This window comes from Scyliorhinus torazame, chromosome 14 (genome assembly GCF_047496885.1).
Source record: "Scyliorhinus torazame isolate Kashiwa2021f chromosome 14, sScyTor2.1, whole genome shotgun sequence".
NCBI classification, from domain to species: domain Eukaryota; kingdom Metazoa; phylum Chordata; class Chondrichthyes; order Carcharhiniformes; family Scyliorhinidae; genus Scyliorhinus; species Scyliorhinus torazame.
In genome coordinates, this window is record NC_092720.1 from 178,373,829 (window position 1) to 178,401,292 (window position 27,464).

A 27,464-nucleotide genomic window follows, 5' to 3' on the forward strand; every position below is an offset into this window, starting at 1 on the left:
TGGGGAGTGAGGGTGAGGGTGACGGTGAGGGTGTTGTGGGGAGTGAGGGTGAGGGTGAGGGTGTTGTGGGGAGTGAGGGTGAGGGGTGACGGTGAGGGTGTTGTGGGGATAAGGGTGAGGGGTGAGGTTGAGGATGTTGTGGGGAGTGAGGGTGAGGGTGACGGTGAGGGTGTTGTGGGGAGTGAGGGTGAGGGTGACGGTGAGGGTGTTGTGGGGAGTGAGGGTGAGGGTGAGGGTGTTGTGGGGAGTGAGGGTGAGGGGTGACGGTGAGGGTGTGGTGGGGATAAGGGTGAGGGGTGAGGGTGAGGGTGTTGTGGGCATGAGGGTGGGAGGTGACGGTGAGGGTGTTGTGGGGAGTGAGGGTGAGGGGTGAGGGTGAGGGTGTTGTCGGGAGTGAGGGTGGGGGGTGACGGTGAGGGTGTTGTGGGGAGTGAGGGTGAGGGGTGACGGTGAGGGTGTTGTGGGGGGTGAGGGTGAGGGGTGACGGTGAGGGTGTTGTGGGCATGAGGGTGGGGGGTGACGGTGAGGGTGTTGTGGGGAGTGAGGGTGAGGGGTGAGGGTGAGGGTGTTGTGGGGAGTGAGGGTGGGGGGTGACGGTGAGGGTGTTGTGGGGAGTGAGGGTGGGGGGTGACGGTGAGGGTGTTGTGGGGGGTGAGGGTGAGGGGTGACGGTGAGGGTGTTGTGAGGATAAGGGTGGGGGGTGATGGTGACGGTGTTGTGGGGAGGAGGGTGAGGGGTGACGGTGAGGGTGTTGTGGGGAGTGAGGGTGGGGGGTGACGGTGAGGACGTTGAGGGGAGTGAGGGTGAGGGGAGACGGTGAGGGTGTTGTGGGGAGTGAGGGTGAGGGTGACGGTGTTGTGGGGAGTGAGGGTGGGGGGTGACGGTGAGGGGGTTGTGGGGAGTGAGGGTGAGGGGTGACGGTGAGGGTGTTGTGGGGAGTGAGGGTGAGGGTGACGGTGAGGGTGTTGTGGGGAGTGAGGGTGAGGGTGAGGGTGTTGTGGCGAGTGAGGGTGAGGGGTGACGGTGAGGGTGTTGTGGGGATAAGGGTGAGGGGTGAGGGTGAGGATGTTGTGGGGAGTGAGGGTGAGGGTGACGGTGAGGGTGTTGTGGGGAGTGAGGGTGAGGGTGACGGTGAGGGTGTTGTGGGGAGTGAGGGTGAGGGTGAGGGTGTTGTGGGGAGTGAGGGTGAGGGGTGACGGTGAGGGTGTTGTGGGGATAAGGGTGAGGGGTGAGGGTGAGGGTGTTGTGGGCATGAGGGTGGGGGGTGACGGTGAGGGTGTTGTGGGGAGTGAGGGTGAGGGGTGAGGGTGAGGGTGTTGTGGGGAGTGAGGGTGGGGTGTGACGGTAAGGGTGTTGTGGGGAGTGAGGGTGAGGGGTGACGGTGAGGGTGTTGTGAGGATAAGGGTGGGGGGTGATGGTGACGGTGTTGTGGGGATGAGGGTGAGGGGTGACGGTGAGGGTGTTGTGGGGAGTGAGGGTGGGGGGTGACGGTGAGGGCGTTGAGGGGAGTGAGGGTGAGGGGAGACGGTGAGGGTGTTGTGGGGAGTGAGGGTGAGGGTGACGGTGTTGTGGGGAGTGAGGGTGGGGGGTGACGGTGAGGGTGTTGTGGGGAGTGAGGGTGAGGGGTGACGGTGAGGGTGTTGTGGGGATGAGGGTGGGGGATGACGGTGAGAGTGTTGTGGGGAGTGAGGGTGGGGGGTGATGGTGAGGGTGTTGTGGGGAGTGAGGGTGAGGGGTGAGGGTGAGGGTGTTGTGGCGAGTGAGGGTGGGGGGTGACGGTGAGGGTGTTGTGGGGAGTGAGGGTGAGGGTGACGGTGAGGGTGTTGTGGGGGGTGAGGGTGAGGGGTGACGGTGAGGGTGTTGTGGGGATAAGGGTGGGGGGTGATGGTGACGGTGTTGTGTGGATGAGGGTGAGGGGTGACGGTGAGGGTGTTTTGGGGAGTGAGGGTGGAGGGTGACGGTGAGGGCGTTGTGGGGAGTGAGGGTGAGGGGTGACGGTGAGGGTGTTGTGGGGAGTGAGGGTGGGGGGTGACGGTGAGGGTGTTGTGGGGAGTGAGGGTGAGGGGTGACAGTGAGGGTGTTGTGGGGAGTGAGGGTGAGGGGTGACGGTGAGGGTGTTGTGGGGAGTGAGGGTGGGGGGTGATGGTGAGGGTGTTGTGGGGAATGAGGGTGAGGGGTGAAGGTGAGGGTGTTGTGGGGGGTGAGGGTGAGGGGTGACGGTGAGGGTGGTGTGGGGAGTGAGGGTGAGGGTGACGGTGAGGGTGTTGTGGGGAGTGAGGGTGAGGGTGAGGGTGTTGTGGGGAGTGAGGGTGAGGGGTGACGGTGAGGGTGTTGTGGGGATAAGGGTGAGGGGTGAGGTTGAGGATGTTGTGGGGAGTGAGGGTGAGGGTGACGGTGAGGGTGTTGTGGGGAGTGAGGGTGAGGGTGACGGTGAGGGTGTTGTGGGGAGTGAGGGTGAGGGTGAGGGTGTTGTGGGGAGTGAGGGTGAGGGGTGACGGTGAGGGTGTGGTGGGGATAAGGGTGAGGGGTGAGGGTGAGGGTGTTGTGGGCATGAGGGTGGGAGGTGACGGTGAGGGTGTTGTGGGGAGTGAGGGTGAGGGGTGAGGGTGAGGGTGTTGTCGGGAGTGAGGGTGGGGGGTGATGGTGAGGGTGTTGTGGGGAGTGAGGGTGAGGGGTGACGGTGAGGGTGTTGTGGGGGGTGATGGTGAGGGGTGACGGTGAGGGTGTTGTGGGCATGAGGGTGGGGGGTGACGGTGAGGGTGTTGTGGGGAGTGAGGGTGAGGGGTGAGGGTGAGGGTGTTGTGGGAAGTGAGGGTGGGGGGTGACAGTGAGGGTGTTGTGGGGAGTGAGGGTGGGGGGTGACGGTGAGGGTGTTGTGGGGGGTGAGGGTGAGGGGTGACGGTGAGGGTGTTGTGAGGATAAGGGTGGGGGGTGATGGTGACGGTGTTGTGGGGATGAGGGTGAGGGGTGACGGTGAGGGTGTTGTGGGGAGTGAGGGTGGGGGGTGACGGTGAGGACGTTGAGGGGAGTGAGGGTGAGGGGAGACGGTGAGGGTGTTGTGGGGAGTGAGGGTGAGGGTGACGGTGTTGTGGGGAGTGAGGGTGGGGGGTGACGGTGAGGGGGTTGTGGGGAGTGAGGGTGAGGGGTGACGGTGAGGGTGTTGTGGGGAGTGAGGGTGAGGGGTGACGGTGAGGGTGTTGTGGGGAGTGAGGGTGGGGGGTGACGGTGAGGGTGTTGTGGGGAGTGAGGGTGAGGGGTGGCAGTGAGGGTGTTGTGGGGAGTGAGGGTGAGGGGTGACGGTGAGGGTTTTGTCGGGAGTGAGGGTGGGGGGTGATGGTGAGGGTGTTGTGGGGAATGAGGGTGAGGGGTGAAGGTGAGGGTGTTGTGGGGGGTGAGGGTGAGGGGTGACGGTGAGGGTGGTGTGGGGAGTGAGGGTGAGGGTGACGGTGAGGGTGTTGTGGGGAGTGAGGGTGAGGGTGAGGGTGTTGTGGGGAGTGAGGGTGAGGGGTGACGGTGAGGGTGTTGTGGGGATAAGGGTGAGGGGTGAGGTTGAGGATGTTGTGGGGAGTGAGGGTGAGGGTGACGGTGAGGGTGTTGTGGGGAGTGAGGGTGAGGGTGACGGTGAGGGTGTTGTGGGGAGTGAGGGTGAGGGTGAGGGTGTTGTGGGGAGTGAGGGTGAGGGGTGACGGTGAGGGTGTGGTGGGGATAAGGGTGAGGGGTGAGGGTGAGGGTGTTGTGGGCATGAGGGTGGGAGGTGACGGTGAGGGTGTTGTGGGGAGTGAGGGTGAGGGGTGAGGGTGAGGGTGTTGTCGGGAGTGAGGGTGGGGGGTGACGGTGAGGGTGTTGTGGGGAGTGAGGGTGAGGGGTGACGGTGAGGGTGTTGTGGGGGGTGAGGGTGAGGGGTGACGGTGAGGGTGTTGTGGGCATGAGGGTGGGGGGTGACGGTGAGGGTGTTGTGGGGAGTGAGGGTGAGGGGTGAGGGTGAGGGTGTTGTGGGGAGTGAGGGTGGGGGGTGACGGTGAGGGTGTTGTGGGGAGTGAGGGTGGGGGGTGACGGTGAGGGTGTTGTGGGGGGTGAGGGTGAGGGGTGACGGTGAGGGTGTTGTGAGGATAAGGGTGGGGGGTGATGGTGACGGTGTTGTGGGGAGGAGGGTGAGGGGTGACGGTGAGGGTGTTGTGGGGAGTGAGGGTGGGGGGTGACGGTGAGGACGTTGAGGGGAGTGAGGGTGAGGGGAGACGGTGAGGGTGTTGTGGGGAGTGAGGGTGAGGGTGACGGTGTTGTGGGGAGTGAGGGTGGGGGGTGACGGTGAGGGGGTTGTGGGGAGTGAGGGTGAGGGGTGACGGTGAGGGTGTTGTGGGGAGTGAGGGTGAGGGTGACGGTGAGGGTGTTGTGGGGAGTGAGGGTGAGGGTGAGGGTGTTGTGGCGAGTGAGGGTGAGGGGTGACGGTGAGGGTGTTGTGGGGATAAGGGTGAGGGGTGAGGGTGAGGATGTTGTGGGGAGTGAGGGTGAGGGTGACGGTGAGGGTGTTGTGGGGAGTGAGGGTGAGGGTGACGGTGAGGGTGTTGTGGGGAGTGAGGGTGAGGGTGAGGGTGTTGTGGGGAGTGAGGGTGAGGGGTGACGGTGAGGGTGTTGTGGGGATAAGGGTGAGGGGTGAGGGTGAGGGTGTTGTGGGCATGAGGGTGGGGGGTGACGGTGAGGGTGTTGTGGGGAGTGAGGGTGAGGGGTGAGGGTGAGGGTGTTGTGGGGAGTGAGGGTGGGGTGTGACGGTAAGGGTGTTGTGGGGAGTGAGGGTGAGGGGTGACGGTGAGGGTGTTGTGAGGATAAGGGTGGGGGGTGATGGTGACGGTGTTGTGGGGATGAGGGTGAGGGGTGACGGTGAGGGTGTTGTGGGGAGTGAGGGTGGGGGGTGACGGTGAGGGCGTTGAGGGGAGTGAGGGTGAGGGGAGACGGTGAGGGTGTTGTGGGGAGTGAGGGTGAGGGTGACGGTGTTGTGGGGAGTGAGGGTGGGGGGTGACGGTGAGGGTGTTGTGGGGAGTGAGGGTGAGGGGTGACGGTGAGGGTGTTGTGGGGATGAGGGTGGGGGATGACGGTGAGAGTGTTGTGGGGAGTGAGGGTGGGGGGTGATGGTGAGGGTGTTGTGGGGAGTGAGGGTGAGGGGTGAGGGTGAGGGTGTTGTGGCGAGTGAGGGTGGGGGGTGACGGTGAGGGTGTTGTGGGGAGTGAGGGTGAGGGTGACGGTGAGGGTGTTGTGGGGGGTGAGGGTGAGGGGTGACGGTGAGGGTGTTGTGGGGATAAGGGTGGGGGGTGATGGTGACGGTGTTGTGTGGATGAGGGTGAGGGGTGACGGTGAGGGTGTTTTGGGGAGTGAGGGTGGAGGGTGACGGTGAGGGCGTTGTGGGGAGTGAGGGTGAGGGGTGACGGTGAGGGTGTTGTGGGGAGTGAGGGTGGGGGGTGACGGTGAGGGTGTTGTGGGGAGTGAGGGTGAGGGGTGACAGTGAGGGTGTTGTGGGGAGTGAGGGTGAGGGGTGACGGTGAGGGTGTTGTGGGGAGTGAGGGTGGGGGGTGATGGTGAGGGTGTTGTGGGGAATGAGGGTGAGGGGTGAAGGTGAGGGTGTTGTGGGGGGTGAGGGTGAGGGGTGACGGTGAGGGTGGTGTGGGGAGTGAGGGTGAGGGTGACGGTGAGGGTGTTGTGGGGAGTGAGGGTGAGGGTGAGGGTGTTGTGGGGAGTGAGGGTGAGGGGTGACGGTGAGGGTGTTGTGGGGATAAGGGTGAGGGGTGAGGTTGAGGATGTTGTGGGGAGTGAGGGTGAGGGTGACGGTGAGGGTGTTGTGGGGAGTGAGGGTGAGGGTGACGGTGAGGGTGTTGTGGGGAGTGAGGGTGAGGGTGAGGGTGTTGTGGGGAGTGAGGGTGAGGGGTGACGGTGAGGGTGTGGTGGGGATAAGGGTGAGGGGTGAGGGTGAGGGTGTTGTGGGCATGAGGGTGGGAGGTGACGGTGAGGGTGTTGTGGGGAGTGAGGGTGAGGGGTGAGGGTGAGGGTGTTGTCGGGAGTGAGGGTGGGGGGTGATGGTGAGGGTGTTGTGGGGAGTGAGGGTGAGGGGTGACGGTGAGGGTGTTGTGGGGGGTGATGGTGAGGGGTGACGGTGAGGGTGTTGTGGGCATGAGGGTGGGGGGTGACGGTGAGGGTGTTGTGGGGAGTGAGGGTGAGGGGTGAGGGTGAGGGTGTTGTGGGGAGTGAGGGTGGGGGGTGACAGTGAGGGTGTTGTGGGGAGTGAGGGTGGGGGGTGACGGTGAGGGTGTTGTGGGGGGTGAGGGTGAGGGGTGACGGTGAGGGTGTTGTGAGGATAAGGGTGGGGGGTGATGGTGACGGTGTTGTGGGGATGAGGGTGAGGGGTGACGGTGAGGGTGTTGTGGGGAGTGAGGGTGGGGGGTGACGGTGAGGACGTTGAGGGGAGTGAGGGTGAGGGGAGACGGTGAGGGTGTTGTGGGGAGTGAGGGTGAGGGTGACGGTGTTGTGGGGAGTGAGGGTGGGGGGTGACGGTGAGGGGGTTGTGGGGAGTGAGGGTGAGGGGTGACGGTGAGGGTGTTGTGGGGAGTGAGGGTGAGGGTGACGGTGAGGGTGATGTGGGGAGTGAGGGTGAGGGTGAGGGTGTTGTGGCGAGTGAGGGTGAGGGGTGACGGTGAGGGTGTTGTGGGGATAAGGGTGAGGGGTGAGGGTGAGGATGTTGTGGGGAGTGAGGGTGAGGGTGACGGTGAGGGTGTTGTGGGGAGTGAGGGTGAGGGTGACGGTGAGGGTGTTGTGGGGAGTGAGGGTGAGGGTGAGGGTGTTGTGGGGAGTGAGGGTGAGGGGTGACGGTGAGGGTGTTGTGGGGATAAGGGTGAGGGGTGAGGGTGAGGGTGTTGTGGGCATGAGGGTGGGGGGTGACGGTGAGGGTGTTGTGGGGAGTGAGGGTGAGGGGTGAGGGTGAGGGTGTTGTGGGGAGTGAGGGTGGGGTGTGACGATAAGGGTGTTGTGGGGAGTGAGGGTGAGGGGTGACGGTGAGGGTGTTGTGAGGATAAGGGTGGGGGGTGATGGTGACGGTGTTGTGGGGATGAGGGTGAGGGGTGACGGTGAGGGTGTTGTGGGGAGTGAGGGTGGGGGGTGACGGTGAGGGCGTTGAGGGGAGTGAGGGTGAGGGGAGACGGTGAGGGTGTTGTGGGGAGTGAGGGTGAGGGTGACGGTGTTGTGGGGAGTGAGGGTGGGGGGTGACGGTGAGGGTGTTGTGGGGAGTGAGGGTGAGGGGTGACGGTGAGGGTGTTGTGGGGATGAGGGTGGGGGATGACGGTGAGGGTGTTGTGGGGAGTGAGGGTGGGGGGTGAGGGTGAGGGTGTTGTGGGGAGTGAGGGTGGGGGGTGATGGTGAGGGTGTTGTGGGGAGTGAGGGTGAGGGGTGAGGGTGAGGGTGTTGTGGCGAGTGAGGGTGGGGGGTGACGGTGAGTGTGTTGTGGGGAGTGAGGGTGAGGGTGACGGTGAGGGTGTTGTGGGGGGTGAGGGTGAGGGGTGACGGTGAGGGTGTTGTGGGGATAAGGGTGGGGGGTGATGGTGACGGTGTTGTGTGGATGAGGGTGAGGGGTGACGGTGAGGGTGTTGTGGGGAGTGAGGGTGGAGGGTGACGGTGAGGGCGTTGAGGGGAGTGAGGGTGAGGGGAGACGGTGAGGGTGTTGTGGGGAGTGAGGGTGAGGGTGACCGTGTTGTGGGGAGTGAGGGTGGGGAGTGACGGTGAGGGTGTTGAGGGGAGTGAGGGTGAGGGGTGACGGTGAGGGTGTTGTGGGGAGTGAGGGTGAGGGTGACGGTGTTGTGGGGAGTGAGGGTGGGGGGTGACGGTGAGGGTGTAGTGGGGAGTGAGGGCGAGGGGTGACGGTGAGGGTGTTGTGGGGAGTGAGGGTGGGGGGTGACGGTGAGGGTGTTGTGGGGAGTGAGGGTGAGGGGTGAGGGTGAGGGTGTTGTCGGGAGTGAGGGTGGGGGGTGACGGTGAGGGTGTTGTGGGGAGTGAGGGTGAGGGGTGACGGTGAGGGTGTTGTGGGGGGTGAGGGTGAGGGGTGACGGTGAGGGTGTTGTGGGCATGAGGGTGGGGGGTGACGGTGAGGGTGTTGTGGGGAGTGAGGGTGAGGGGTGAGGGTGAGGGTGTTGTGGGGAGTGAGGGTGGGGGGTGACGGTGAGGGTGTTGTGGGGAGTGAGGGTGGGGGGTGACGGTGAGGGTGTTGTGGGGGGTGAGGGTGAGGGGTGACGGTGAGGGTGTTGTGAGGATAAGGGTGGGGGGTGATGGTGACGGTGTTGTGGGGAGGAGGGTGAGGGGTGACGGTGAGGGTGTTGTGGGGAGTGAGGGTGGGGGGTGACGGTGAGGACGTTGAGGGGAGTGAGGGTGAGGGGAGACGGTGAGGGTGTTGTGGGGAGTGAGGGTGAGGGTGACGGTGTTGTGGGGAGTGAGGGTGGGGGGTGACGGTGAGGGGGTTGTGGGGAGTGAGGGTGAGGGGTGACGGTGAGGGTGTTGTGGGGAGTGAGGGTGAGGGTGACGGTGAGGGTGTTGTGGGGAGTGAGGGTGAGGGTGAGGGTGTTGTGGCGAGTGAGGGTGAGGGGTGACGGTGAGGGTGTTGTGGGGATAAGGGTGAGGGGTGAGGGTGAGGATGTTGTGGGGAGTGAGGGTGAGGGTGACGGTGAGGGTGTTGTGGGGAGTGAGGGTGAGGGTGACGGTGAGGGTGTTGTGGGGAGTGAGGGTGAGGGTGAGGGTGTTGTGGGGAGTGAGGGTGAGGGGTGACGGTGAGGGTGTTGTGGGGATAAGGGTGAGGGGTGAGGGTGAGGGTGTTGTGGGCATGAGGGTGGGGGGTGACGGTGAGGGTGTTGTGGGGAGTGAGGGTGAGGGGTGAGGGTGAGGGTGTTGTGGGGAGTGAGGGTGGGGTGTGACGGTAAGGGTGTTGTGGGGAGTGAGGGTGAGGGGTGACGGTGAGGGTGTTGTGAGGATAAGGGTGGGGGGTGATGGTGACGGTGTTGTGGGGATGAGGGTGAGGGGTGACGGTGAGGGTGTTGTGGGGAGTGAGGGTGGGGGGTGACGGTGAGGGCGTTGAGGGGAGTGAGGGTGAGGGGAGACGGTGAGGGTGTTGTGGGGAGTGAGGGTGAGGGTGACGGTGTTGTGGGGAGTGAGGGTGGGGGGTGACGGTGAGGGTGTTGTGGGGAGTGAGGGTGAGGGGTGACGGTGAGGGTGTTGTGGGGATGAGGGTGGGGGATGACGGTGAGAGTGTTGTGGGGAGTGAGGGTGGGGGGTGATGGTGAGGGTGTTGTGGGGAGTGAGGGTGAGGGGTGAGGGTGAGGGTGTTGTGGCGAGTGAGGGTGGGGGGTGACGGTGAGGGTGTTGTGGGGAGTGAGGGTGAGGGTGACGGTGAGGGTGTTGTGGGGGGTGAGGGTGAGGGGTGACGGTGATGGTGTTGTGGGGATAAGGGTGGGGGGTGATGGTGACGGTGTTGTGTGGATGAGGGTGAGGGGTGACGGTGAGGGTGTTTTGGGGAGTGAGGGTGGAGGGTGACGGTGAGGGCGTTGTGGGGAGTGAGGGTGAGGGGTGACGGTGAGGGTGTTGTGGGGAGTGAGGGTGGGGGGTGACGGTGAGGGTGTTGTGGGGAGTGAGGGTGAGGGGTGACAGTGAGGGTGTTGTGGGGAGTGAGGGTGAGGGGTGACGGTGAGGGTGTTGTGGGGAGTGAGGGTGGGGGGTGATGGTGAGGGTGTTGTGGGGAATGAGGGTGAGGGGTGAAGGTGAGGGTGTTGTGGGGGGTGAGGGTGAGGGGTGACGGTGAGGGTGGTGTGGGGAGTGAGGGTGAGGGTGACGGTGAGGGTGTTGTGGGGAGTGAGGGTGAGGGTGAGGGTGTTGTGGGGAGTGAGGGTGAGGGGTGACGGTGAGGGTGTTGTGGGGATAAGGGTGAGGGGTGAGGTTGAGGATGTTGTGGGGAGTGAGGGTGAGGGTGACGGTGAGGGTGTTGTGGGGAGTGAGGGTGAGGGTGACGGTGAGGGTGTTGTGGGGAGTGAGGGTGAGGGTGAGGGTGTTGTGGGGAGTGAGGGTGAGGGGTGACGGTGAGGGTGTGGTGGGGATAAGGGTGAGGGGTGAGGGTGAGGGTGTTGTGGGCATGAGGGTGGGAGGTGACGGTGAGGGTGTTGTGGGGAGTGAGGGTGAGGGGTGAGGGTGAGGGTGTTGTCGGGAGTGAGGGTGGGGGGTGATGGTGAGGGTGTTGTGGGGAGTGAGGGTGAGGGGTGACGGTGAGGGTGTTGTGGGGGGTGATGGTGAGGGGTGACGGTGAGGGTGTTGTGGGCATGAGGGTGGGGGGTGACGGTGAGGGTGTTGTGGGGAGTGAGGGTGAGGGGTGAGGGTGAGGGTGTTGTGGGGAGTGAGGGTGGGGGGTGACGGTGAGGGTGTTGTGGGGAGTGAGGGTGGGGGGTGACGGTGAGGGTGTTGTGGGGGGTGAGGGTGAGGGGTGACGGTGAGGGTGTTGTGAGGATAAGGGTGGGGGGTGATGGTGACGGTGTTGTGGGGATGAGGGTGAGGGGTGACGGTGAGGGTGTTGTGGGGAGTGAGGGTGGGGGGTGACGGTGAGGACGTTGAGGGGAGTGAGGGTGAGGGGAGACGGTGAGGGTGTTGTGGGGAGTGAGGGTGAGGGTGACGGTGTTGTGGGGAGTGAGGGTGGGGGGTGACGGTGAGGGGGTTGTGGGGAGTGAGGGTGAGGGGTGACGGTGAGGGTGTTGTGGGGAGTGAGGGTGAGGGTGACGGTGAGGGTGATGTGGGGAGTGAGGGTGAGGGTGAGGGTGTTGTGGCGAGTGAGGGTGAGGGGTGACGGTGAGGGTGTTGTGGGGATAAGGGTGAGGGGTGAGGGTGAGGATGTTGTGGGGAGTGAGGGTGAGGGTGACGGTGAGGGTGTTGTGGGGAGTGAGGGTGAGGGTGACGGTGAGGGTGTTGTGGGGAGTGAGGGTGAGGGTGAGGGTGTTGTGGGGAGTGAGGGTGAGGGGTGACGGTGAGGGTGTTGTGGGGATAAGGGTGAGGGGTGAGGGTGAGGGTGTTGTGGGCATGAGGGTGGGGGGTGACGGTGAGGGTGTTGTGGGGAGTGAGGGTGAGGGGTGAGGGTGAGGGTGTTGTGGGGAGTGAGGGTGGGGTGTGACGATAAGGGTGTTGTGGGGAGTGAGGGTGAGGGGTGACGGTGAGGGTGTTGTGAGGATAAGGGTGGGGGGTGATGGTGACGGTGTTGTGGGGATGAGGGTGAGGGGTGACGGTGAGGGTGTTGTGGGGAGTGAGGGTGGGGGGTGACGGTGAGGGCGTTGAGGGGAGTGAGGGTGAGGGGAGACGGTGAGGGTGTTGTGGGGAGTGAGGGTGAGGGTGACGGTGTTGTGGGGAGTGAGGGTGGGGGGTGACGGTGAGGGTGTTGTGGGGAGTGAGGGTGAGGGGTGACGGTGAGGGTGTTGTGGGGATGAGGGTGGGGGATGACGGTGAGGGTGTTGTGGGGAGTGAGGGTGGGGGGTGAGGGTGAGGGTGTTGTGGGGAGTGAGGGTGGGGGGTGATGGTGAGGGTGTTGTGGGGAGTGAGGGTGAGGGGTGAGGGTGAGGGTGTTGTGGCGAGTGAGGGTGGGGGGTGACGGTGAGTGTGTTGTGGGGAGTGAGGGTGAGGGTGACGGTGAGGGTGTTGTGGGGGGTGAGGGTGAGGGGTGACGGTGAGGGTGTTGTGGGGATAAGGGTGGGGGGTGATGGTGACGGTGTTGTGTGGATGAGGGTGAGGGGTGACGGTGAGGGTGTTGTGGGGAGTGAGGGTGGAGGGTGACGGTGAGGGCGTTGAGGGGAGTGAGGGTGAGGGGAGACGGTGAGGGTGTTGTGGGGAGTGAGGGTGAGGGTGACCGTGTTGTGGGGAGTGAGGGTGGGGAGTGACGGTGAGGGTGTTGAGGGGAGTGAGGGTGAGGGGTGACGGTGAGGGTGTTGTGGGGAGTGAGGGTGAGGGTGACGGTGTTGTGGGGAGTGAGGGTGGGGGGTGACGGTGAGGGTGTAGTGGGGAGTGAGGGCGAGGGGTGACGGTGAGGGTGTTGTGGGGAGTGAGGGTGGGGGGTGACGGTGAGGGTGTTGTGGGGAGTGAGGGTGAGGGGTGACGGTGAGGGTGTTGTTGGGAGTGAGAGTGGGGGGTGACGGTGAGGGTTTTGTGGGGAGTGAGGGTGAGGGATGAGGGTGAGGGTGTTGTGGGGAGTGAGGGTGGGGGGGTGACGGTGAGGGAGTTGTGGGGAGTGAGGGTGGGGGGTGACGGTGAGGGTTTGTGGGGAGTGAGGGTGAGGGGTGACGGTGAGGGTGTTGTGGGGAGTGAGGGTGAGGGGGTGAGTGTGAGGGTGTTGTGGGGAGTGAGGGTGGGGGTTACGGTGAGGGTGTTGTGGGGAGTTAGGGTGGGGGGTGACGGTGAGGGTGTTGTGGGGAGTGAGGGTGGGGGTGACGGTGAGGGTGTTGTGGGGAGTGAAGCTGAGGGGTGACGGTGAGGGTGTTGTGGGTATGAGGGTGGGGGATGACGGTGAGGGTGTTGTGGGGATGAGGGTGAGGGCTGACGGTGAGGGCTTTGTGGCGATAAGGGTGGGGGGTGATGGTCAGGGTGTTGTGGGGAGTGAGGGTGGGGGGTGACGGTGAGGGTGTTGTGGGGAGTGAGGGTGAGGGGTGAGGGTGAGGGTGTTGTGGGGAGTGAGGGTGGGGGGTGACGGTGAGGGTGTTGTGGCGATTAGGGTGGGGGGTGATGGTGAGGGTTTTGTGGGGAGTGAGGGTGAGGGGTGAGGGTGAGTGTGTTGTGGGGAGTGAGGGTGGGGGGTGACGGTGAGGGTGTTGTGGGGAGTGAGGGTGAGGGGTGACGGTGAGGGTGTTGTGGGGGGTGAGGGTGAGGGGTGACGGTGAGGGTGTTGTGGGGATAAGGTTGTGGGGTGATGGTGACGGTGTTGTGGGGATGAGGGTGAGGGTGTTGTGGGGATGAGGGTGAGGGGGTGAGTGTGAGGGTGTTGTGGGGAGTGAGGGTGGGGGTTACGGTGAGGGTGTTGTGGGGAGTGAGGGTGAGGGGTGACGGTGAGGGTGTTGTGGGTAGTGAGGGTGAGGGTGACGGTGTTGTGGGGAGTGAGGGTGGGGGGTGACGGTGAGGGTGTTGTGGGGAGTGAGGGTGAGGGGTGACGGTGAGGGTGTTGTGGGGAGTGAGGGTGAGGGTGACGGTGTTGTGGGGAGTGAGGGTGGGGGGTGACGGTGAGGGTGTTGTGGGGAGTGAGGGCGAGGGGTGACGGTGTGGGTGTTGTGGGGAGTGTGGGTGGGGGGTGACGGTGAGGGTGTTGTGGGGAGTGAGGGTGAGGGGTGACGGTGAGGGTGTTGTGGGGAGTGAGGGTGGGGGGTGACGGTGAGGGTGTTGTGGGGAGTGAGGGTGATGGATGAGGGTGAGGGTGTTGTGGGGAGTGAGGGTGGGGGGTGACGGTGAGGGAGTTGTGGGGAGTGAGGGTGGGGGGTGACGGTGAGGGTGTTGTGGGGAGTGAGGGTGAGGGGTTACGGTGAGGGTGTTGTGGGGAGTGAGGGTGAGGGGGTGATGGTGAGGGTGTTGTGGGGAGTGAGGGTGGGGGTGACGGTGAGGGTGTTGTGGGGAGTGAGGGTGAGGGGTGACAGTGAGGCTGTTGTGGGGAGTGAGGGTGAGGGGTGACGGTGACGGTGTTGTGGGGAGTGAGGGTGGGGGGTGAGGGTGAGGGTGTTGTGGGGAGTGAGGGTGAGGGGTGGGGGTGAGGGTGTTGTGGGGAGTGAGGGTGGGGGGTGACGGTGAGGGTGTTGTGGGGAGTGTGGGTGAGGGGTGATGGTGAGGGTGTTGTGGGGAGTGAGGGTGGGGGGTGACGATGAGGGTGTTGTGGGGGGTGAGGGTGAGGGGTGACGGTGAGGGTGTTGTGGGGAGTGAGGGTGAGGGGTGACGGTGAGGGTGTTGTGGGGAGTGAGGGTGAGGGGTGACAGTGAGGGGGTTGTGGGGAGTGAGGGTGAGGGGTGACGGTGAGGGTGTTGTGGGGAGTGAGGGTGGGGGTGATGGTGAGGGTGTTGTGGGGAGTGAGGGTGGGGGTGACGGTGAGGGTGTTGTGGGGAGTGAGGGTGAGTGGTGACTGTGAGGGTGTTGTGGGGAGTGAGGGTGAGGGGTGACCGTGAGGGTGTTGTGGGGAGTGAGGGCTGAGGGTGAGGGTGTTGTGGGGGGTGAGGATGGGGGGTGACGGTGAGGGTGTTGTGGGGAGTGAGGGTGGGGGTGACGGTGAGGGTGTTGTGGGGAGTGAGGGTGAGGGGTGAGGGTGAGGGTGTTGTGGGGAGTGAGGGTGGGGTGTGACGGTAAGGGTGTTGTGGGGAGTGAGGGTGAGGGGTGACGGTGAGGGTGTTGTGGGGGGTGAGGGTGAGGGGTGACGGTGAGGGTGTTGTGAGGATAAGGGTGGGGGGTGATGGTGACGGTGTTGTGGGGATGAGGGTGAGGGGTGACGGTGAGGGTGTTGTGGGGAGTGAGGGGGGGGGGTGACGGTGAGGGCGTTGAGGGGAGTGAGGGTGAGGGGAGACGGTGAGGGTGTTGTGGGGAGTGTGGGTGAGGGTGACGGTGTTGTGGGGAGTGAGGGTGGGGGGTGACGGTGAGGGTGTTGTGGGGAGTGAGGGTGAGGGGTGACGGTGAGGGTGTTGTGGGGAGTGAGTGTGAGGGTGACGGTGTTGTGGGGAGTGAGGGTGGGGGGTGACGGTGAGGGTGTTGTGGGGAGTGAGGGCGAGGGATGAGGGTGAGGGTGTTGTGGGGAGTGAGTGTGGGGGGTGACGGTGAGGGAGTTGTGGGGAGTGAGGGTGGGGGGTGACGGTGAGGGTGTTGTGGGGAGTGAGGGTGAGGGGTGACGGTGAGGGTGTTGTGGGGAGTGAGGGTGAGGGGGTGAGTGTGTGGGTGTTGTGGGGAGTGAGGGTGGGGGTTACGGTGAGGGTGTTGTGGGGAGTGAGGGTGAGGGGGTGAGGGTGAGGGTGTTGTGGGGAGTGAGGGTGGGGGTGACGGTGAGGGTGTTGTGGGGAGTGAGGGTGAGGGGTGACAGTGAGGATGTTGCGGGGAGTGAGGGTGAGGGGTGACGGTGACGGTGTTGTGGGGAGTGAGGGTGGGGGGTGAGGGTGAGGGTGTTGTGGGGAGTGAGGGTGAGGGGTGGGGGTGAGGGTGTTGTGGGGAGTGAGGGTGGGGGTGACGGTGAGGGTGTTGTGGGTAGTGAGGGTGAGGGTGAGGGTGTTGTGGGGAGTGAAGGTGAGGGGTGACGGTGAGGGTGTTGTGGGGATAAGGGTGAGGGGTGAGGGTGAGGGTGTTGTGGGCATGAGGGTGGGGGGTGATGGTGAGGGTGTTGTGGGGAGTGAGGGTGAGGGGTGAGGGTGAGGGTGTTGTGGCGAGTGAGGGTGGGGGGTGACGGTGAGGGTGTTGTGGGGAGTGAGGGTGAGGGTGACGGTGAGGGTGTTGTGGGGGGTGAGGGTGAGGGGTGACGGTGAGGGTGTTGTGGGGATAAGGGTGGGGGGTGATGGTGACGGTGTTGTGTGGATGAGGGTGAGGGGTGACGGTGAGGGTGTTGTGGGGAGTGAGGGTGGAGGGTGACGGTGAGGGCGTTGAGGGGAGTGAGGGTGAGGGGAGACGGTGAGGGTGTTGTGGGGAGTGAGGGTGAGGGTGACCGTGTTGTGGGGAGTGAGGGTGGGGGGTGACGGTGAGGGTGTTGTGGGGAGTGAGGGTGAGGGGTGACGGTCAGGGTGTTGTGGGGAGTGAGGGTGAGGGTGACGGTGTTGTGGGGAGTGAGGGTGGGGGGTGACGGTGAGGGTGTAGTGGGGAGTGAGGGCGAGGGGTGACGGTGAGGGTGTTGTGGGGAGTGAGGGTGGGGGGTGACGGTGAGGGTGTTGTGGGGAGTGAGGGTGAGGGGTGACGGTGAGGGTGTTGTGGGGAGTGAGAGTGGGGGGTGACGGTGAGGGTGTTGTGGGGAGTGAGGGTGAGGGATGAGGGTGAGGGTGTTGTGGGGAGTGAGGGTGGGGGGGTGACGGTGAGGGAGTTGTGGGGAGTGATGGTGGGGGGTGACGGTGAGGGTGTGTGGGGAGTGAGGGTGAGGGGTGACGGTGAGGGTGTTGTGGGGAGTGAGGGTGAGGGGGTGAGTGTGAGGGTGTTGTGGGGAGTGAGGGTGGGGGTTACGGTGAGGGTGTTGTAGGGAGTTAGGGTGGGGGGTGACGGTGAGGGTGTTGTGGGGAGTGAGGGTGGGGGTGACGGTGAGGGTGTTGTGGGGAGTGAAGCTGAGGGGTGACGGTGAGGGTGTTGTGGGTATGAGGGTGGGGGATGACGGTGAGGGTGTTGTGGGGATGAGGGTGGGGGGTGACGGTGAGGGTGTTGTGGGGAGTGAGGGTGAGGGCTGACGGTGCGGGCTTTGTGGCGATAAGGGTGGGGGGTGATGGTCAGGGTGTTGTGGGGAGTGAGGGTGGGGGGTGACGGTGAGGGTGTTGTGGGGAGTGAGGGTGAGGGGTGAGGGTGAGGGTGTTGTGGGGAGTGAGGGTGGGGGGTGACGGTGAGGGTGTTGTGGCGATAAGGGTGGGGGGTGATGGTGAGGGTTTTGTGGGGAGTGAGGCTGAGGGGTGAGGGTGAGGGTGTTGTGGGGAGTGAGGGTGGGGGGTGACGGTGAGGGTGTTGTGGGGAGTGAGGGTGAGGGGTGACGGTGAGGGTGTTGTGGGGGGTGAGGGTGAGGGGTGACGGTGAGGGTGTTGTGGGGATAAGGGTGTGGGGTGATGGTGACGGTGTTTTGGGGATGAGGGTGAGGGTGTTGTGGGGATGAGGGTGAGGGGGTGAGTGTGAGGGTGTTGTGGGGAGTGAGGGTGGGGGTTACGGTGAGGGTGTTGTGGGGAGTGAGGGTGAGGGGTGACGGTGAGGGTGTTGTGGGGAGTGAGGGTGAGGGTGACGGTGTTGTGGGGAGTGAGGGTGGGGGGTGACGGTGAGGGTGTTGTGGGGAGTGAGGGTGAGGGGTGACGGTGAGGGTGTTGTGGGGAGTGAGGGTGAGGGTGACGGTGTTGTGGGGAGTGAGGGTGGGGGGTGACGGTGAGGGTGTTGTGGGGAGTGAGGGCGAGGGGTGACGGTGTGGGTGTTGTGGGGAGTGTGGGTGGGGGGTGACGGTGAGGGTGTTGTGGGGAGTGAGGGTGAGGGGTGACGGTGAGGGTGTTCTGGGGAGTGAGGGTGGGGGGTGACGGTGAGGGTGTTGTGGGGAGTGAGGGTGATGGATGAGGGTGAGGGTGTTGTGGGGAGTGAGGGTGGGGGGTGACGGTGAGGGAGTTGTGGGGAGTGAGGGTGGGGGGTGACGGTGAGGGTGTTGTGGGGAGTGAGGGTGAGGGGTTACGGTGAGGGTGTTGTGGGGAGTGAGGGTGAGGGGGTGAGTGTGTGGGTGTTGTGGGGAGTGAGGGTGGGGGTTACGGTGAGGGTGTTGTGGGGAGTGAGGGTGAGGGATGAGGGTGAGGGTGTTGTGGGGAGTGAGGGTGGGGGGTGACGGTGAGGGAGTTGTGGGGAGTGAGGGTGGGGGGTGACGGTGAGGGTGTTGTGGGGAGTGAGGGTGACGGGTTACGGTGAGGGTGTTGTGGGGAGTGAGGGTGAGGGGGTGAGGGTGAGGGTGTTGTGGGGAGTGAGGGTGGGGGTGACGGTGAGGGTGTTGTGGGGAGTGAGGGTGAGGGGTGACAGTGAGGATGTTGTGGGGAGTGAGGGTGAGGGGTGACGGTGACGGTGTTGTGGGGAGTGAGGGTGGGGGGTGAGGGTGAGGGTGTTGTGGGGAGTGAGGGTGAGGGGTGGGGGTGAGGGTGTTGTGGGGAGTGAGGGTGGGGGTGACGGTGAGGGTGTTGTGGGTAGTGAGGGTGAGGGTGAGGGTGTTGTGGGGAGTGAAGGTGAGGGGTGACGGTGAGGGTGTTGTGGGGATAAGGGTGAGGGGTGAGGGTGAGGGTGTTGTGGGCATGAGGGTGGGGGGTGATGGTGAGGGTGTTGTGGGGAGTGAGGGTGAGGGGTGAGGGTGAGGGTGTTGTGGCGAGTGAGGGTGGGGGGTGACGGTGAGGGTGTTGTGGGGAGTGAGGGTGAGGGTGACGGTGAGGGTGTTGTGGGGGGTGAGGGTGAGGGGTGACGGTGAAGGTGTTGTGGGGATAAGGGTGGGGGGTGATGGTGACGGTGTTGTATGGATGAGAGTGAGGGGTGACGGTGAGGGTGTTGTGGGGAGTGAGGGTGGAGGGTGACGGTGAGGGCGTTGAGGGGAGTGAGGGTGAGGGGAGACGGTGAGGGTGTTGTGGGGAGTGAGGGTGAGGGTGACCGTGTTGTGGGGAGTGAGGGTGGGGGGTGACGGTGAGGGTGTTGTGGGGAGTGAGGGTGAGGGGTGACGGTCAGGGTGTTGTGGGGAGTGAGGGTGAGGGTGACGGTGTTGTGGGGAGTGAGGGTGGGGGGTGACGGTGAGGGTGTAGTGGGGAGTGAGGGCGAGGGGTGACGGTGAGGGTGTTGTGGGGAGTGAGGGTGGGGGGTGACGGTGAGGGTGTTGTGGGGAGTGAGGGTGAGGGGTGACGGTGAGGGTGTTGTGGGGAGTGAGAGTGGGGGGTGACGGTGAGGGTGTTGTGGGGAGTGAGGGTGAGGGATGAGGGTGAGGGTGTTGTGGGGAGTGAGGGTGGGGGGGTGACGGTGAGGGAGTTGTGGGGAGTGATGGTGGGGGGTGACGGTGAGGGTGTGTGGGGAGTGAGGGTGAGGGGTGACGGTGAGGGTGTTGTGGGGAGTGAGGGTGAGGGGGTGAGTGTGAGGGTGTTGTGGGGAGTGAGGGTGGGGGTTACGGTGAGGGTGTTGTAGGGAGTTAGGGTGGGGGGTGACGGTGAGGGTGTTGTGGGGAGTGAGGGTGGGGGTGACGGTGAGGGTGTTGTGGGGAGTGAAGCTGAGGGGTGACGGTGAGGGTGTTGTGGGTATGAGGGTGGGGGATGACGGTGAGGGTGTTGTGGGGATGAGGGTGGGGGGTGACGGTGAGGGTGTTGTGGGGAGTGAGGGTGAGGGCTGACGGTAAGGGCTTTGTGGCGATAAGGGTGGGGGGTGATGGTCAGGGTGTTGTGGGGAGTGAGGGTGGGGGATGACGGTGAGGGTGTTGTGGGGAGTGAGGGTGAGGGGTGAGGGTGAGGGTGTTGTGGGGAGTGAGGGTGGGGGGTGACGGTGAGGGTGTTGTGGCGATAAGGGTGGGGGGTGATGGTGAGGGTTTTGTGGGGAGTGAGGGTGAGGGGTGAGGGTGAGGGTGTTGTGGGGAGTGAGGGTGGGGGATGACGGTGAGGGTGTTGTGGGGAGTGAGGGTGAGGGGTGACGGTGAGGGTGTTGTGGGGGGTGAGGGTGAGGGGTGACGGTGAGGGTGTTGTGGGGATAAGGGTGTGGGGTGATGGTGACGGTGTTGTGGGGATGAGGGTGAGGGTGTTGTGGGGATGAGGGTGAGGGGGTGAGTGTGAGGGTGTTGTGGGGAGTGAGGGTGGGGGTTACGGTGAGGGTGTTGTGGGGAGTGAGGGTGAGGGGTGACGGTGAGGGTGTTGTGGGGAGTGAGGGTGAGGGTGACGGTGTTGTGGGGAGTGAGGGTGGGGGGTGACGGTGAGGGTGTTGTGGGGAGTGAGGGTGAGGGGTGACGGTGTGGGTGTTGTGGGGAGTGAGGGTGAGTGGTGACGGTGAGGGTGTTGTGGGGAGTGTGGGTGGGGGGTGACGGTGAGGGTGTTGTGGGGAGTGAGGGTGAGGGGTGACGGTGAGGGTGTTGTGGGGAGTGAGGGTGGGGGGTGACGGTGAGGGTGTTGTGGGGAGTGAGGGTGATGGATGAGGGTGAGGGTGTTGTGGGGAGTGAGGGTGGGGGGTGACGGTGAGGGAGTTGTGGGGAGTGAGGGTGGGGGGTGACGGTGAGGGTGTTGTGGGGAGTGAGGGTGAGGGGTTACGGTGAGGGTGTTGTGGGGAGTGAGGGTGAGGGGGTGAGGGTGAGGGTGTTGTGGGGAGTGAGGGTGGGGGTGACGGTGAGGGTGTTGTGGGGAGTGAGGGTGAGGGGTGACGGTGAGGGTGTTGTGGGGAGTGAGGGCTGAGGGTGAGGGTGTTATGGGGGGTGAGGATGGGGGGTGACGGTGAGGGTGTTGTGGGGAGTGAGGGTGGGGGTGACGGTGAGGGTGTTGTGGGGAGTGAGGGTGAGGGGTGACGGTGAGGGTGTTGTGGGGAGTGAGGGTGGGGGGTGACGGTGAGGGTGTTGTGGGGAGTGAGGGTGAGGGGTGACAGTGAGGGTGTTGTGGGGAGTGAGGGTGAGGGGTGACGGTGAGGGTGTTGTGGGGAGTGAGGGTGGGTGGTGATGGTGAGGGTGTTGTGGGGAATGAGGGTGAGGGGTGAAGGTGAGGGTGTTGTGGGGGGTGAGGGTGAGGGGTGACGGTGAGGGTGGTGTGGGGAGTGAGGGTGAGGGTGACGGTGAGGGTGTTGTGGGGAGTGAGGGTGAGGGTGAGGGTGTTGTGGGGAGTGAGGGTGAGGGGTGACGGTGAGGGTGTTGTGGGGATAAGGGTGAGGGGTGAGGTTGAGGATGTTGTGGGGAGTGAGGGTGAGGGTGACGGTGAGGGTGTTGTGGGGAGTGAGGGTGAGGGTGACGGTGAGGGTGTTGTGGGGAGTGAGGGTGAGGGTGAGGGTGTTGTGGGGAGTGAGGGTGAGGGGTGACGGTGAGGGTGTGGTGGGGATAAGGGTGAGGGGTGAGGGTGAGGGTGTTGTGGGCATGAGGGTGGGAGGTGACGGTGAGGGTGTTGTGGGGAGTGAGGGTGAGGGGTGAGGGTGAGGGTGTTGTCGGGAGTGAGGGTGGGGGGTGACGGTGAGGGTGTTGTGGGGAGTGAGGGTGAGGGGTGACGGTGAGGGTGTTGTGGGGGGTGAGGGTGAGGGGTGACGGTGAGGGTGTTGTGGGCATGAGGGTGGGGTGTGACGGTGAGGGTGTTGTGGGGAGTGAGGGTGAGGGGTGAGGGTGAGGGTGTTGTGGGGAGTGAGGGTGGGGGGTGACGGTGAGGGTGTTGTGGGGAGTGAGGGTGGGGGGTGACGGTGAGGGTGTTGTCGGGGGTGAGGGTGAGGGGTGACGGTGAGGGTGTTGTGAGGATAAGGGTGGGGGGTGATGGTGACGGTGTTGTGGGGATGAGGGTGAGGGGTGACGGTGAGGGTGTTGTGGGGAGTGAGGGTGGGGGGTGACGGTGAGGACGTTGAGGGGAGTGAGGGTGAGGGGAGACGGTGAGGGTGTTGTGGGGAGTGAGGGTGAGGGTGACGGTGTTGTGGGGAGTGAGGGTGGGGGGTGACGGTGAGGGGGTTGTGGGGAGTGAGGGTGAGGGGTGACGGTGAGGGTGTTGTGGGGAGTGAGGGTGAGGGTGACGGTGAGGGTGTTGTGGGGAGTGAGGGTGAGGGTGAGGGTGTTGTGGCGAGTGAGGGTGAGGGGTGACGGTGAGGGTGTTGTGGGGATAAGGGTGAGGGGTGAGGGTGAGGATGTTGTGGGGAGTGAGGGTGAGGGTGACGGTGAGGGTGTTGTGGGGAGTGAGGGTGAGGGTGACGGTGAGGGTGTTGTGGGGAGTGAGGGTGAGGGTGAGGGTGTTGTGGGGAGTGAGGGTGAGGGGTGACGGTGAGGGTGTTGTGGGGATAAGGGTGAGGGGTGAGGGTGAGGGTGTTGTGGGCATGAGGGTGGGGGGTGACGGTGAGGGTGTTGTGGGGAGTGAGGGTGAGGGGTGAGGGTGAGGGTGTTGTGGGGAGTGAGGGTGGGGTGTGACGGTAAGGGTGTTGTGGGGAGTGAGGGTGAGGGGTGACGGTGAGGGTGTTGTGAGGATAAGGGTGGGGGGTGATGGTGACGGTGTTGTGGGGATGAGGGTGAGGGGTGACGGTGAGGGTGTTGTGGGGAGTGAGGGTGGGGGGTGACGGTGAGGGCGTTGAGGGGAGTGAGGGTGAGGGGAGACGGTGAGGGTGTTGTGGGGAGTGAGGGTGAGGGTGACGGTGTTGTGGGGAGTGAGGGTGGGGGGTGACGGTGAGGGTGTTGTGGGGAGTGAGGGTGAGGGGTGACGGTGAGGGTGTTGTGGGGATGAGGGTGGGGGATGACGGTGAGGGTGTTGTGGGGAGTGAGGGTGGGGGGTGATGGTGAGGGTGTTGTGGGGAGTGAGGGTGAGGGGTGAGGGTGAGGGTGTTGTGGCGAGTGAGGGTGGGGGGTGACGGTGAGGGTGTTGTGGGGAGTGAGGGTGAGGGTGACGGTGAGGGTGTTGTGGGGGGTGAGGGTGAGGGGTGACGGTGAGGGTGTTGTGGGGATAAGGGTGGGGGGTGATGGTGACGGTGTTGTGTGGATGAGGGTGAGGGGTGACGGTGAGGGTGTTGTGGGGAGTGAGGGTGGAGGGTGACGGTGAGGGCGTTGTGGGGAGTGAGGGTGAGGGGTGACGGTGAGGGTGTTGTGGGGAGTGAGGGTGGGGGGTGACGGTGAGGGTGTTGTGGGGAGTGAGGGTGAGGGGTGACAGTGAGGGTGTTGTGGGGAGTGAGGGTGAGGGGTGACGGTGAGGGTGTTGTGGGGAGTGAGGGTGGGGGGTGATGGTGAGGGTGTTCTGGGGAATGAGGGTGAGGGGTGAAGGTGAGGGTGTTGTGGGGGGTGAGGGTGAGGGGTGACGGTGAGGGTGGTGTGGGGAGTGAAGGTGAGGGTGACGGTGAGGGTGTTGTGGGGAGTGAGGGTGAGGGTGAGGGTGTTGTGGGGAGTGAGGGTGAGGGGTGACGGTGAGGGTGTTGTGGGGATAAGGGTGAGGGGTAAGGTTGAGGATGTTGTGGGGAGTGAGGGTGAGGGTGACGGTGAGGGTGTTGTGGGGAGTGAGGGTGAGGGTGACGGTGAGGGTGTTGTGGGGAGTGAGGGTGAGGGTGAGGGTGTTGTGGGGAGTGAGGGTGAGGGGTGACGGTGACGGTGTGGTGGGGATAAGGGTGGGAGGTGACGGTGAGGGTGTTGTGGGGAGTGAGGGTGAGGGGTGAGGGTGAGGGTGTTGTCGGGAGTGAGGGTGGGGGGTGACGGTGAGGGTGTTGTGGGGAGTGAGGGTGAGGGGTGACGGTGAGGGTGTTGTGGGGGGTGAGGGTGAGGGGTGACGGTGAGGGTGTTGTGGGCATGAGGGTGGGGGGTGACGGTGAGGGTGTTGTGGGGAGTGAGGGTGAGGGGTGAGGGTGAGGGTGTTGTGGGGAGTGAGGGTGGGGGGTGACGGTGAGGGTGTTGTGGGGAGTGAGGGAGAGGGGTGACGGTGAGGGTGTTGTGGGGGGTGAGGGTGAGGGGTGACGGTGAGGGTGTTGTGAGGATAAGGGTGGGGGGTGATGGTGACGGTGTTGTGGGGATGAGGGTGAGGGGTGACGGTGAGGGTGTTGTGGGGAGTGAGGGTGGGGGGTGACGGTGAGGACGTTGAGGGGAGTGAGGGTGAGGGGAGACGGTGAGGGTGTTGTGGGGAGTGAGGGTGAGGGTGACGGTGTTGTGGGGAGTGAGGGTGGGGGGTGACGGTGAGGGGGTTGTGGGGAGTGAGGGTGAGGGGTGACGGTGAGGGTGTTGTGGGGAGTGAGGGTGAGGGTGACGGTGAGGGTGTTGTGGGGAGTGAGGGTGAGGGTGAGGGTGTTGTGGCGAGTGAGGGTGAGGGGTGACGGTGAGGGTGTTGTGGGGATAAGGGTGAGGGGTGAGGGTGAGGATGTTGTGGGGAGTGAGGGTGAGGGTGACGGTGAGGGTGTTGTGGGGAGTGAGGGTGAGGGTGACGGTGAGGGTGTTGTGGGGAGTGAGGGTGAGGGTGAGGGTGTTGTGGGGAGTGAGGGTGAGGGGTGACGGTGAGGGTGTTGTGGGGATAAGGGTGAGGGCTGAGGGTGAGGGTGTTGTGGGCATGAGGGTGGGGGGTGACGGTGAGGGTGTTGTGGGGAGTGAGGGTGAGGGGTGAGGGTGAGGGTGTTGTGGGGAGTGAGGGTGGGGTGTGACGGTAAGGGTGTTGTGGGGAGTGAGGGTGAGGGGTGACGGTGAGGGTGTTGTGAGGATAAGGGTGGGGGGTGATGGTGACGGTGTTGTGGGGATGAGGGTGAGGGGTGACGGTGAGGGTGTTGTGGGGAGTGAGGGTGGGGGGTGACGGTGAGGGCGTTGAGGGGAGTGAGGGTGAGGGGAGACGGTGAGGGTGTTGTGGGGAGTGAGGGTGAGGGTGACGGTGTTGTGGGGAGCGAGGGTGGGGGGTGACGGTGAGGGTGTTGTGGGGAGTGAGGGTGAGGGGTGACGGTGAGGGTGTTGTGGGGATGAGGGTGGGGGATGACAGTGAGGGTGTTGTGGGGAGTGAGGGTGGGGGGTGATGGTGAGGGTGTTGTGGGGAGTGAAGGTGAGGGGTGAGGGTGAGGGTGTTGTGGCGAGTGAGGGTGGGGGGTGACGGTGAGGGTGTTGTGGGGAGTGAGGGTGAGGGTGACGGTGAGGGTGTTGTGGGGGGTGAGGGTGAGGGGTGACGGTGAGGGTGTTGTGGGGATAAGGGTGGGGGGTGATGGTGACGGTGTTGTGTGGATGAGGGTGAGGGGTGACGGTGAGGGTGTTGTGGGGAGTGAGGGTGGAGGGTGACGGTGAGGGCGTTGAGGGGAGTGAGGGTGAGGGGAGACGGTGAGGGTGTTGTGGGGAGTGAGGGTGAGGGTGACCGTGTTGTGGGGAGTGAGGGTGGGGGGTGACGGTGAGGGTGTTGAGGGGAGTGAGGGTGAGGGGTGACGGTGAGGGTGTTGTGGGGAGTGAGGGTGAGGGTGACGGTGTTGTGGGGAGTGAGGGTGGGGGGTGACGGTGAGGGTGTAGTGGGGAGTGAGGGCGAGGGGTGACGGTGAGGGTGTTGTGGGGAGTGAGGGTGGGGGGTGACGGTTAGGGTGTTGTGGGGAGTGAGGGTGAGGGGTGACGGTGAGGGTGTTGTGGGGAGTGAGAGTGGGGGGTGACGGTGAGGGTTTTGTGGGGAGTGAGGGTGAGGGATGAGGGTAAGGGTGTTGTGGGGAGTGAGGGTGGGGGGGTGACGGTGAGGGAGTTGTGGGGAGTGAGGGTGGGGGGTGACGGTGAGGGTTTGTGGGGAGTGAGGGTGAGGGGTGACGGTGAGGGTGTTGTGGGGAGTGAGGGTGAGGGGGTTAGTGTGAGGGTGTTGTGGGGAGTGAGGGTGGGGGTTACGGTGAGGGTGTTGTGGGGAGTTAGGGTGGGGGGTGACGGTGAGGGTGTTGTGGGGAGTGAGGGTGGGGGTGACGGTGAGGGTGTTGTGGGGAGTGAAGCTGAGGGGTGACGGTGAGGGTGTTGTGGGTATGAGGGTGGGGGATGACGGTGAGGGTGTTGTGGGGATGAGGGTGAGGGCTGACGGTGAGGGCTTTGTGGCGATAAGGGTGGGGGGTGATGGTCAGGGTGTTGTGGGGAGTGAGGGTGGGGGGTGACGCTGAGGGTGTTGTGGGGAGTGAGGGTGAGGGGTGAGGGTGAGGGTGTTGTGGGGAGTGAGGGTGGGGGGTGACGGTGAGGGTGTTGTGGCGATAAGGGTGGGGGGTGATGGTGAGGGTTTTGTGGGGAGTGAGGGTGAGGGGTGAGGGTGAGGGTGTTGTGGGGAGTGAGGGTGGGGGGTGACGGTGAGGGTGTTGTGGGGAGTGAGGGTGAGGGGTGACGGTGAGGGTGTTGTGGGGGGTGAGGGTGAGGGGTGACGGTGAGGGTGTTGTGGGGATAAGGTTGTGGGGTGATGGTGACGGTGTTGTGGGGATGAGGGTGAGGGTGTTGTGGGGATGAGGGTGAGGGGGTGAGTGTGAGGGTGTTGTGGGGAGTGAGGGTGGGGGTTACGGTGAGGGTGTTGTGGGGAGTGAGGGTGAGGGGTGACGGTGAGGGTGTTGTGGGTAGTGAGGGTGAGGGTGACGGTGTTGTGGGGAGTGAGGGTGGGGGGTGACGGTGAGGGTGTTGTGGGGAGTGAGGGTGAGGGGTGACGGTGAGGGTGTTGTGGGGAGTGAGGGTGAGGGTGACGGTGTTGTGGGGAGTGAGGGTGGGGGGTGACGGTGAGGGTGTTGTGGGGAGTGAGGGCGAGGGGTGACGGTGTGTGTGTTGTGGGGAGTGTGGGTGGGGGGTGACGGTGAGGGTGTTGTGGGGAGTGAGGGTGAGGGGTGACGGTGAGGGTGTTGTGGGGAGTGAGGGTGGGGGGTGACGGTGAGGGTGTTGTGGGGAGTGAGGGTGATGGATGAGGGTGAGGGTGTTGTGGGGAGTGAGGGTGGGGGGTGACGGTGAGGGAGTTGTGGGGAGTGAGGGTGGGGGGTGACGGTGAGGGTGTTGTGGGGAGTGAGGGTGAGGGGTTACGGTGAGGGTGTTGTGGGGAGTGAGGGTGAGGGGGTGAGGGTGAGGGTGTTGTGGGGAGTGAGGGTGGGGGTGACGGTGAGGGTGTTGTGGGGAGTGAGGGTGAGGGGTGACAGTGAGGGTGTTGTGGGGAGTGAGGGTGAGGGGTGACGGTGACGGTGTTGTGGGGAGTGAGGGTGGGGCGTGAGGGTGAGGGTGTTGTGGGGAGTGAGGGTGAGGGGTGGGGGTGAGGGTGTTGTGGGGAGTGAGGGTGGGGGGTGACGGTGAGGGTGTTGTGGGGAGTGTGGGTGAGGGGTGATGGTGAGGGTGTTGTGGGGAGTGAGGGTGGGGGCTGACGATGAGGGTGTTGTGGGGGGTGAGGGTGAGGGGTGACGGTGAGGGTGTTGTGGGGAGTGAGGGTGAGGGGTGACGGTGAGGGTGTTGTGGGGAGTGAGGGTGAGGGGTGACAGTGAGGGGGTTGTGGGGAGTGAGGGTGAGGGGTGACGGTGAGGGTGTTGTGGGGAGTGAGGGTGGGGGTGATGGTGAGGGTGTTGTGGGGAGTGAGGGTGGGGGTGACGGTGAGGGTGTTGTGGGGAGTGAGGGTGAGTGGTGACTGTGAGGGTGTTGTGGGGAGTGAGGGTGAGGGGTGACCGTGAGGGTGTTGTGGGGAGTGAGGGCTGAGGGTGAGGGTGTTGTGGGGGGTGAGGGTGGGGGGTGACGGTGAGGGTGTTGTGGGGAGTGAGGGTGGGGGTGATGGTGAGGTTGTTGTGGGGAGTGAGGGTGGGGGTGACGGTGAGGGTGTTGTGGGGAGTGAGGGTGAGTGGTGACTGTGAGGGTGTTGTGGGGAGTGAGGGATGAGGGTGAGGGTGTTGTGGGGGGTGAGGATGGGGGGTGACGGTGAGGGTGTTGTGGGGAGTGAGGGTGGGGGTGACGGTGAGGGTGTTGTGGGGAGTGAGGGTGAGGGGTGACGGTGAGGGTGTTGTGGGGAGTGAGGGTGGGGGGTGACGGTGAGGGTGTTGTGGGGAGTGAGGGTGAGGGGTGACAGTGAGGGTGTTGTGGGGAGTGAGGGTGAGGGGTGACGGTGAGGGTGTTGTGGGGAGTGAGGGTGGGGGGTGATGGTGAGGGTGTTGTGGGGAATGAGGGTGAGGGGTGACGGTGAGGGTGT

The 27,464-nt window shown here is 64.5% G+C and overlaps 1 protein-coding gene across 6 annotated transcripts in view; it reads right to left on the reverse strand.

Moving 5' to 3' along the window:
- LOC140390245 (uncharacterized) overlaps nucleotides 1-27,464 on the reverse strand; it is a 580,951-nt gene that overhangs the window by 240,988 nt on the left and 312,499 nt on the right. The gene's annotated exons all lie outside the window — the stretch shown is intronic.